At 39.0% G+C, this 11,471-nt stretch overlaps 1 pseudogene; it reads right to left on the bottom strand.

Annotated features, from left to right (window-relative positions):
* Window positions 1-434: 434 nt before the first annotated feature.
* LOC144370184 (glutathione S-transferase Mu 5 pseudogene) lies at window positions 435-1,228 on the bottom strand (annotated as a pseudogene).
* Window positions 1,229-11,471: the final 10,243 nt, after the last annotated feature.

Genomic DNA, 11,471 nt, shown 5'->3' with positions numbered 1-11,471 from the left:
CTAATACATATGTTACAAATAGTAATTCATGCACCTTCATTGTAAATTTAAATAGCATTTATAATTTTTTTGTGATTTTTACTGCAATTATAATAAAACAAAACATGCATCTTAGAAATATCTAGGGTTTTTTTGGGGGGGCATATGGACCATATGGGTTATTTACTTAATAAAATGGGTTTTATTCTTTCTGCTTAGAAATATAATACTTTACAGTTTTTTAGACTACCATTATATTTTGGAATTAATATAACTAGATTATTTTAGCACATAAACAATTCACAGAAAATTCAACCTTGATGCTCAATCTAGCTTTGGACTGCTACAAGGAGAGCATATCATTTTTGACAATTCTCTTTCTGGTAGCCAAAACCAAATGAGGGAATACTATCTAAGTTATTTTAAACAGAAAATTTCAAGGTTTCAGCACATACTTTTTTTTTTTTTTTAACCCAAGAGCTATTTGTTGGAAAGAGCAGAGAAGAGTGTAGGCCTCTAGGTATAGGATGGAACAAAACAAGCTGTTTCTCTTGCTCAGCATATACACTTGTTGCCCCACTTGGCCAATTTGTTATTGACGGGCATCTTGAAAAAGCGGTCAGACTGCAAGTAGGCAGCTATTTTCTCCAAGGCCTCAAAGCGGCACATGAAAGCCTTCAGATTTGGGAACTCATCCAGGCACTTAGGCTCCAACATAGGGTTCTGGTCTAAGACATCATAGGTGAGAAAATCCACAAAGGTAAGCTTTTCCCCTGCAAACCATGAGTATTTCCCCAGGAACAAGTAGAATAGTTTCAGTTGTCCAGGTAGCTGTTCCAAGTACTGAGGCTTCATTTTTTCATGATCAGAGTTGTAGCAGAGGCGACCCAGTTGCATGCGGAAATCCATTATTTGATTCTCCATGATGTCTACTTGAATCTTTTCTTCTTCGGTGTCACCACACATGTTGTGCTTGCGAGCGATGTAGCGGAAGATGGCATTACTCTGGGTGATCTTGTTGTTCCCATCCATGAGATAGGGAAGATTAGGAAAGCCCAGGTCTAGCTTGAACTTCACGTCCAGCCATTGGCTTCTATCATAGTCAGGAGCTTCCCAACGAATGTACCGTTTCTCCTCATAGGATGTATCCGTGAACTCCAGAAGCAGGCGGATCGCATGCGCCAGACCGCGAATATCCCAATAACCCAGCACCATAGACGACGAGGACGACATGGTGAAGCAACTTGCGGGCTTTTGAAGACTGGCCTCAGCACATACTTTTAGAAAAATTTAGACTAAGAGTAGCTAATTATTTCATCCAAGAGTGTAGCTAGTTATTTCATCTAAGAGCAGCCTCTTACAACTTCTCCATATGAGTATGTACACTCCAGGGCCCTATGTAAAAATATCAGAAAAGGCTGTTTAAACTGTCAGCCAAGGTATCTTTCCAGATAATGTTGTCTTTAGAAAAAAGTAAATTTTTCTAATTATGGATTTAGATTTCTTTTTGAGAGAGAGAGAGAGAGAGAGAGAGAGAGAGAGAGAGAGAGAGAGAGAGAGAGAGAACACACTCACCTATACATATATTTTGATATTAAGCTTTTTGAGTTCTTTGAATATTCTGAAAATTAATGCATTATCTGAAGTGTATTTAATACCATCCCACTTACTGATTTTTAAAATTTTACTTCTAGTGCTTTAGGAGTCTTGTTAAGGAAGAATGTTTCTACACTGACATGTTTGAATGTTGGGCCTATATTTTCTTCAAGTAGGTGGAGGGCTTCTGGTCTAATATGCATGTCTTTGATACACTTTGATTTGAATTTTGTAGAGGAAGAGAAATAGGAACTAAACTGTCTTCTACTAAAAGTGGATTTCCAGTTTGAAAATACTTTTTTCAAACTGGAAATCCATTTGTTGAAAATACTTTTTTTCCAATATATGTTCTTGGTGCCTTTGTGTAGCATGAGATAACTGAATTCATATGGGTTTTTCTCTGTGTCTTCTATTCCATTGATCTTCATGTCTGTTTTGATGTTAATAATATGCTGTTTGTTATTGTAGCTTTGTGATATAATTTAAGGCCTGGCATTATGATGCCTTCTGCTTTACTTTTCTCACTAAGAATTGCTTTGACCATTCGGGGTAGCCTCTTATTTTTCCAAATTACTAATTATTTAGTGACTAATTATTGTATTTCTATGAAGAACATCAGAATTAATAAGAATTGCATTAAATCTGTATAATACTCTTGATAGTATGGCCATTTTGACAATATTAAGTCTGCCTATCCAAGAACAAGGGAGATATTTCAATTTTCTAGAGTCTTCCAAAATTTCTTTCATTAGTGTTCTATAGTTTTCATTGTAGTGACCTTTCACCTAATTTGTTAGATGGATTCCCAAGTAGCTTATTTATTTTATTTTTTTGAGGCTATTGTAAATAGGACAGTTTACCTAATTTCTTTTTAAGCTATTTTGTCATTGATGTTTGGAAACACAATTTATTTATGGGCATAAATTTTATATCCCATCACTTTGCTTAATTCATTTATGAGTTCTAAGAAGCTTTCCAGTGAAGTTTTTTTTTTTTCTTTTTTGGATTTTGAAATACAGGATCATGTCATTAACATTTTTTCCTACTATCCCTAGGTTTTCTAGTGTTTTAAACATGAATGGATGCTACATTTTATCCAATCCTTTTTTGCACATATTGAGATAATCAAATGATTCTTGTTTTTAAGTCTATTTTTGTGATGAATTATATTTATTGATTTCTGTAGTTTGAATCAGACATACATTCTTGGAATAAAATCCAGTCGGTCATTGAGAACTCTTTTAAATGTATTTTCATATGTAATATCCATTATTTTATTAAGAATTTTTGCATCTCTGTTCATCCAATATATTAGTCTGAAGTTTTTAGGCCTTGATGTGCCTTTGATAATCAGGGTGATACTAGCTTCATAGAATGAACTTGGTAGGATTCCCTCCTTATCTATTTTCTGGAATACTTTGAGGATGATGATGTTAGTTCTCTTTGAAGGTCTTGTAGAACTTTGCTGCAAATTTTTCCAATCATTTGTTGGTAGGCTTTTGATAGCATCTTCAATTTCATGACTTGAAGTTGATCTGTTTAAATTTTCTACATCCTCCTGGTTCAATTTGGGTGAATCATATCTCTCTAGAAATTTGTCAGTGTATTCAAGATTTTCAAGTTTAATACAGTATTAAATTTCAAAATAGTTTCTCTGATTTTCTTCTACATTTCAGTAATGTCCTTGGTTACATTTCCTTTTCCTCATAGATTTTAATAATTTAAGTGTTTTCCATCTTTCTTTTGGTTAGTGTGGCTAAGAGTTTTATATATTTTATTTATTTGTTTTCAAAGAACAAACTTTGTTACATTAATTTTTTTGAAAAATTTTGTTATTGTTTCAAATTCATTAATTTCAGCTTTAATTTTAAATATTTCCTATGTTCTATTGTTTTGTTGTTGATTTGTTCTTCTCTAAGTCCTTAAGATTTAATGTTAGATTATTTATTTGCTGACTTTCTATTCTTTTAGTGAATGAGTTGAATGTTATGAACTTTCTGTAGAACCACCTTCATAGTGTCCCAGAGACTTTGATATGTTGTATTATTATTCTCATTTACCTCTATGTATCATTATTTCTTCTACCATCCAGTCATCATTCAGTAGTATATTATTTAGTCTTCAGGTGTTAGAGTAGCTTCATTTTTATTTTGATCATTGATTTCTAACCTCATTCCATTATGTTTTGATAGAATGCATATAATGCATTCTAAAAGTTGCTTTGTGGCCTAAGATATGGTCTATTTTAGAAAACTTATGCTGCTGAGAAGAATGCATATTTAGTCATTGATAGAGAAAATATTCTATATATGTGTGCTGTCTAAATTATTAATTGTATTTTAGATATACACCTTGTTTATTTAATTTTTGTTTGGAAGATCTATTCAGTGATGCAAGTGGTGTGTTAAAATCATCCAGTATTATTTTGTTGTGGTCTGTTTTTTACTTGATATAAGTTTTATGTAAGTAGATGTTCCTTTGGTTAGAGTTTAAATATTAATGTTGTTATTTTGGATTTTTATATAGTTCCCTTAAGCAGTATAAAATGATCATCTTTGCATCTTTAATTAACTTTGTCTTCAAGTCCATTTTTTCTGATATGACCATAGAAACCCTTGCTTGTTTATGAGAGCTGTGTAATATGTTTTTTTCCCATGCTTTCTCCTTCAGTCTGTGGATGCCTTTGCCTTTGAGGTATGTCTCCTGAAGATAGCAGTTTGGGGGTCTTCTTTTAATACAATTTGCCATCCTAAGTCTTTTGATTGTTGAATTTAGGCCTTTTAAAATCAATGTTATTTTTGAATAATGATTTTTATTCCCTATCATTTTGATTTATCTCTAGCTTTTAATTTGTATTAGTTTCCCCTTTTTATTGACTATTTTCCTAATGTAGTTCCACTTTTTTTGCTTTGAATTTTATTTTTCATTTCTTCTTTATGAAATATTTCATTGTGCATGTACAGGCTTTCTAGTTGGGAATTCTTTTAACTTTTGTTTATCATGGAAGGTTTTCATTCATCATCAATTCTGAAGCTTAAATGTGCTGTGTATAGTTTTTTTAGTTGTCATCTATTTTCTTTGAGAGCTTGGTATATATTATTGCAAGACCTCCTAGCTTTGAGGGTGGGTTGAGAGATTAGCAGATTCAGATTAGTTTCCTTTTAAATATTACCTTTTGTTTTTCTCTGATGGCCTTTAAAATTATTTCCTTATTCTATATGTTAAGACATTTTCATAATAATTTGCCTGGGTGTGCGTATGTTGTAATTTTACATATTTGGAGTTCCCTATACTGCCTATATTTGATTTTTACATTTTATTGTTAAGGTTTGGAAAATTTCTTATATTTCACTGAAAAGTTTGTGCATTCCTTTATTTTGTATCTACAAGGCTTCATCTAGCCTGATAAATCTTAAATTTGGCCTTTTTCCTTTAGCCCATATTTCTTGAAAGTTCTGTTCATAGTCTCTTAACATCTCTTCTCCATAATCAACTTTATTTACAAGATTATATATTTTTTGTCTCTGCTTTCATTCCTTACATCATTTACCTCTTATATCAGTTTAACTATGAACTTTCTAAATTCCTTCTCTTACATTTCATCCACTGTAGTGTCAATGGATTCTGTTATTCATTATTTTGGTATGTTTGGGATGGTTTGTTTTCTTGCTTTTTCATATTGTTTGTGTGTCTACCCAATTATCAGTATGCCTCAAGGTGTCAGAGCTTCTACACTATGAACTTATAGTGTTCATGAAGTTTTGTAGCAACTCATGGGTTGAGGGAGACAAATAATAACAATTGTCAATGTAAACAATATACAATATTGTGGAAAAGAACCAGCCCGTGGTGTGGATGACAGCCATGGAATGGAATTGCTGAGAAACCTCCCCATGTGATCGAATAGGAACACCTGTTTGCTCTAGAACAGGCCATTGGAAACATCTTGTGGTGACCCTTCCTGACATCCCTGACTGCTTGGCAGGATCCCTTACTTTCCCATACTAAGGTTAGTTTTGATCTTTGTGATGATTAGCTTCAAGACATTGTACTGCTGGCTTATACAATTATGATTGGTAGAAATGCCCTATATAAACTGTAGCTCTTTCTCAATAAACAATCTCAGTGCCACCAAGCCTGACTCCTGGAGTCTGTTCATGTGTGATGATTTTGTTGCTTCACCTCCCCATGGGACCCAACCCAACACCTTACCCCAATATCTTGTGCCCAAAGTGGGGCACCCCTGGAACAACTTCTTTTGTGGCAACAAAGGCTAGGTGAGTTCCCCTGATCAGCTTATGTCTGAGCCCAGTGAGTGCTTAGACCTCTTTGCCCACTTTTGCTTTCAGGGGTGGGGGTGGGACAAAAGTTGGTGGTTTTGGTTTGTTGCCTTCTTGTTAGGATTTGTTAGGGAGGAACATAACCTCCCCCCAACCCCTGCTCCCTGGTTAGCCACAAAGTGGGAGCTCCTTGGTTCATCCAGAAGGCACAAATAAGGGTTTGGTCTCCCAGTGCCTGAACCAAGAAGAAGATCCTGGCTTACAGCCACCCTTCACTTCTGAGACACAGTGATGGATATATGGCCCTGGGGTGACAGCCAGGGAAGTCTCCCTCCCTAATAGCACATTTCAACCTGATGCATTTTTTGCATATCCCCTGTTCCTTCCACCTACTCCCTCAACATCAGTGGCCCCGATTCTAGGACTTTTCCTCCTTTTGAGTGCCATAGTGGCCATTCTTCTTTGGTTCTTTGAGCTCAGGATCCTTCCACTTTAAGGACCATTTCCATTATGGGCAACATTCCTCCTTCTCAGAGAGAGCCACAAATTAAAGCTCTTCAGGTGTTTGTTTGTAGCTGCAATCTCAAAATTAAAGACCCTGATATCTTTGACTTCTGGGACAATGTAGTTTGCTTGGCACCCTTGATGTCCACTGATACACTCTGAGACAAAGAGCTCTGGCATGGTGTCCTTGTGTTGGCTTGGAAGAGGAAAATTCAAGAAGGCCAGACCTACACCCATCTCTTCTTTCTGGTACATAACAACATCATAGAATATTTGGGAGGAACCACGGAGGACAATGATATCAGCCAGCACAATGTCCTTGTAGCTGAAAGGCCTTACCTCAGATATGAGGATTCCTATGCCACTGCCAGCCCCCTCCTCATGAAAGAAAATGCACCCTTAGGAGCCTTCACCAACAATTCTTCTGAGGCACAAGCACCTGCCCACCCAAATAAGGGGGCCCCTCCCCATACCCAGCCCACAACTGCAGGATCAGCCTCTTGCAAGCAGCCACCCACAGAACACTCCCTTTATCCTTGTCATCTATTGCCATCTACTGGCCAATCTCTTCCAGATCCACAGGTCACACCACCCCCCTACCCTAATAACCCTTTTTTGAATCAGTACTCAGACCTACTTAAGATTAGATCCCACACCCTCTAGGCTTTCCCTGTAGGGCCCAATGCAGCAAATCAGCCTTGGATTGCTCCAACCCAAAAGGATCTAACCACCAAACATAAGACCACCCTATAAGATGGTCTGGATTCTCCCTATATGGAGCAGTTTATGGACCAGTGGGCAGATCATCTCCAGACTCTTTATGATTGGATCATGCTCATGCAGGCCATCCTAACAAGACCACAGTTCCTACAGTGGAAAGCTTCCTTTAATGATGAATGTGACAAACAGGCCATCTGCAATGCTGCTGCCCTAGTTGCCATTACCGTGTGGATATGCTTAAGGGTGAAGGAAACCATAGTACTCAGGCGGTTGTTGGAGTGTCCCAATTCTTTGATCAGGTTCACTTGTGCACACAGAGCACCTTTAAGGGTGTCCCCTCTATGCAGGCCAAAGTCCAGCTCAGTTCCTTAATTAAAAAACCCAATGAGTGGTTCTCAGAACTTTCTCCAGAGTTACTCAGGCTGTAGTGTGCAAGGTCTCTCATGAGGGTGCCACAGAAGAGTTCATTAAGGTATTGGTCTAGGAGGGCACAACTTCTGAGACTAGAACCACCATTGCCCCTCTTAGAAACAAGCCTTTAAGTGGTTAGAGTGGGCAACAAAGAACTTAGGTACTCAAACTAACCTAGTCAACCAGGTTCTTGCTTCCCTTATTACCATGACCACCAACTCTACATCTCCCCAAACCAACCACCCAGGGACAAACAAGGGGTCTACTTGCAGGAGCTGCAGTGGCACTCATCACTTCAAAAAACAGTGCCCCTACTCTAATCAGTCTACCTCACTAAAGCCCTCATCGGTCTGTCCCAAATGCTGAAGGGGGTAGCATTGGGCCGATGACTGCAGAGATAAGCTTTAAATGGGAAGAAGGGCAACCCTCAGCCCCACTAACAAGAGGGACCCTCCATCCCAAAGTTATCTGAACTATGCTTATAAGAATGGACAAGGCTAGGATGTTAATCAAACTGGACAGTCAACCCTTCGGGGGAGTGGTGGACACACAGGAGTGGACATGACACTGCTCCGATGGGAAGAAACCCAAGCCATGCCCTAGGGGACTAGGCAGGGATCCAACATAAGGGGCACTGGGGGACTCCAACTTTCTAGGGAGACAACCCAGCCAGTAATCTGAGAGGACCTAGATGGTAATTTTGGAGCCATTACCCCACATTGAAGGAGAGAATCCCCTGCAATCTGTGGGATGAAACATCCTCACCGAAATAGATGCCATGCTGACCACTGATTACAAGGCTTTTTATAATGAGATTTTAGTACATAATAAAATGGGACAATCAATGGCCCCAATTCTAAGGCCACTGTTCTTCCAACCTCATCCCCCAAACCTATCCCCCTTACAATGGGACAAAATGGATCCCATTTGAATTGAGCAGTGGCCTATTCCCCAGAAGAAACTAAGACATCTGAAAGCAGTAGTTACTGAACAATTGGACAAGGATATCGAGCCCTCAGTTAGTCCCCACAATATACCAATATTTGTAGTTCAGAAGAAAGACACCCAGAAATGGAGGCTCCTTCATGATTTGTGAGAAATCAATGAACATACGGTAAAATTGGGAACCCTTCAGCCTGGGTTGTCTCATCCCTCTGGCATCCCAAAGACTTACCACATTCATGTGGTAGACAAAAAGGATTGATTCTTTTCCATTCCATTACATCCTCGAGACTATTTATATTTTGTCTTTTCAGTTTATAAACCAAATTTCCAGATGCCTGCCAGGAGGTATCAATGGAATGTTCTACCTCAAGAAATGAAAAATACCCCCACTTTATGTCAGCTCTATGTCAGCCATGCTACAAGGTCCTTACATCAACAGTGCCTCAATATGCATTACATGGATGATATCCTCATAGCCCATGAGGATACTGCCACACTAGACCTAATCTTGCAGCAATTGGAAGCTAACCTATAGAAGATAGGGCTCACTAGAGCACCTGAGAAAATCCAAAAGATAGCCCCTTTTACCTTCCTGGGATATAACATTGGTGATATTATCTGCTCTGCCCACCCACAGTTATTAATCAAAGATACCTACACACTTACTGAATTGCAACAATTGTGCACACAAATTAACTGGATAAGGGCTTTTCTTGGAATTGTGTCCCAGGAATTACAGCCTCTTTTTTCCCTATTATGGGGGGATGCCCATCCCAGTTCCCCTAGACCCCTTACCATGGAGGCAAGTGTAACCCTACAAAAAATTAATGACAATGTGGCATCCCTATAGTTAGAAAGGTATGATCCATCCTTGCCTTTGCTGGCCCTAGTATTTCCTACTATTACCACACCAATTGGAGTACTTACCAAAAGGGGCCTATTTATTGGTCACACATAGCTTTCAGCAAGTTTCAAAAGGTTACCTCACTTTTCAATGATATTGGCTTCCTAGCACTAAAACAGTGGTCTTTAGCCAAATATTTATATAACAAAGCCTGACATTATAATCACCCCTCTCAGAAAGAAGTTATTCAATTATATAATACAAAACAATATATTATTCCAGGCTATACTGGAAGGCTTCATGAAAGAAATCAATTATCACTACCCCTCTATTAGATTCCTCCATGGCCTTAAGAGCTTGCTCATTCAAACTTTGGAACATGCTGTCCCAAAAGGGGTACATATTCCCAATGCAGTCTCAACTTTCACTGATGCTAACAACAAAACCTGGGGTGCCACCATACATACCAAGCCTTAAATCATCCTCAAGGGGAAACATAATGGGTCTCTACAAGTGGGAGAGATATAAGCAACTACAGAAACTTTAAAGGCCCACCTGAGTATCATTAATGTTTTCTCTGACAGTCATTATGATGTACAAATATGCCATAATCTTGGGTTTTCCACTTTCCGACCCAAAGGTTCATTGATTGACATGATTTTTACTATGAAGAAACTCATTGAACAGAAACATCAACCCTGGTATATCCAGCATCTTAGATTCCCATACTGGCCTTCCAGGTCCCCTAGCTGAAGGCAATCATGAAGTAGACAGATTAAGTTTTGCTAGCTCTCTATCTAGTATTGAACAAGCCAGACATTTACATGCACAACTTCAACTTTCCCCTGCAGCAATTAAATGACTGTTTCCAGATGTTACAATTCAACAATTTAAACATCTTGTACATACTTGCAAAGCCTGTGCCCCTTTAGTCCCACTAGGACCTATACAACCACAAGGAGTCAATCCCAGAGGGCTTGCACCCAATAAACTCTGGCAAGTAGACATAACCCACATTCCCTCTTTTGGAAAACTGAAGTTTATCAATGTTATCATTAACACTTTCTCCCACTTCATATATGCTGCTACCTTGACAGGAGAAACAATAACCATGTCCTCAAAGCATTAAAGCAAGCAGTACTCTGCATGGGTGTACCTTGGGCAATCAAAACAGATAATGGTGTGGCATATGCAAACATTTAAAGAATTCTTACATAACTGGAACTTCACTCATACAACTGGTATCCTCTATAACCCCAAGGATAAGGTATAGTGGAAAGAGCCCACCAAACCCTAAAAACTCAATTACAAAAATAAAAGGGGGAAAATAAAGGGAACCCAATACTCTCTTGACACAATCATTAATAACTTTAAATTTTTTAACATTTGATGTATCAGGCATTTCCCCAGCTGCTAAGCATTGGGGAATCTTTCCCCCACACTACCCAGCTCCCCCTAGTCCACTGGAAGAACTCAATGGCTAATCAATGAAATGGCCCACTGCTGAGAGCCATAGCCAAGTAGAAATGATGCATGGCATTTTTGGTTGAAAGGTGATGCCAGCAAGCCATTGAGATGATAATGATTATGTTAAGTTGCATTCAATTGGAGATTAGACCCCTGCTGTCTGCCTTGGCCTGCTACTTTGGAACTCTCTGGGACACCTGGAGAGTTCCCATTGGTTGGGGAAGTGCGGTAGGAGGGAATTCGGGAGGAGGGATTTCCTGTTGGTGTAGCCTGTCCTGGGAGAACGCCGCGTGTGTGGAGGGTGCTGGTGGAGTTCAGAAATAAAGTTTGTTCCTGCTTCAGTTGCTCATGATTTGTGCCCAGCCAGACTGCAGCAGCCCACATTCACTGCTAATACAAGGGTGAAGTTTTGCTTGTGTCTTTCCAGAAAAGGACTCTCAGCCCATCAGGATCCTGGCAAAGAACATGCACCCAGTCCAACAACATGAATCCCCTATCCAGAATGGTGGAACCACCAGCAAACCACCTGAAGAAGCTTTCTCTTAATGACACTCCAGATAATCCTTTGCCTGCTGACACCCCCACCCCCACCGCCAATGAGAAGGAGCAATGCACACCATCATAGATGATCTCATGGTAGAAGAGCACAAAAAATAACTTGGGGAGACATAAAAAGCTTGGCTCATAAAGCCCAGGATATGGCCCAGGCCCTGAGCCAGTAGCAG

Source organism: Ictidomys tridecemlineatus, chromosome 13 (genome assembly GCF_052094955.1).
Source record: "Ictidomys tridecemlineatus isolate mIctTri1 chromosome 13, mIctTri1.hap1, whole genome shotgun sequence".
NCBI classification, from domain to species: Eukaryota; Metazoa; Chordata; class Mammalia; order Rodentia; family Sciuridae; genus Ictidomys; species Ictidomys tridecemlineatus.
This window is presented reverse-complemented; position numbering and strand designations above follow the sequence as displayed.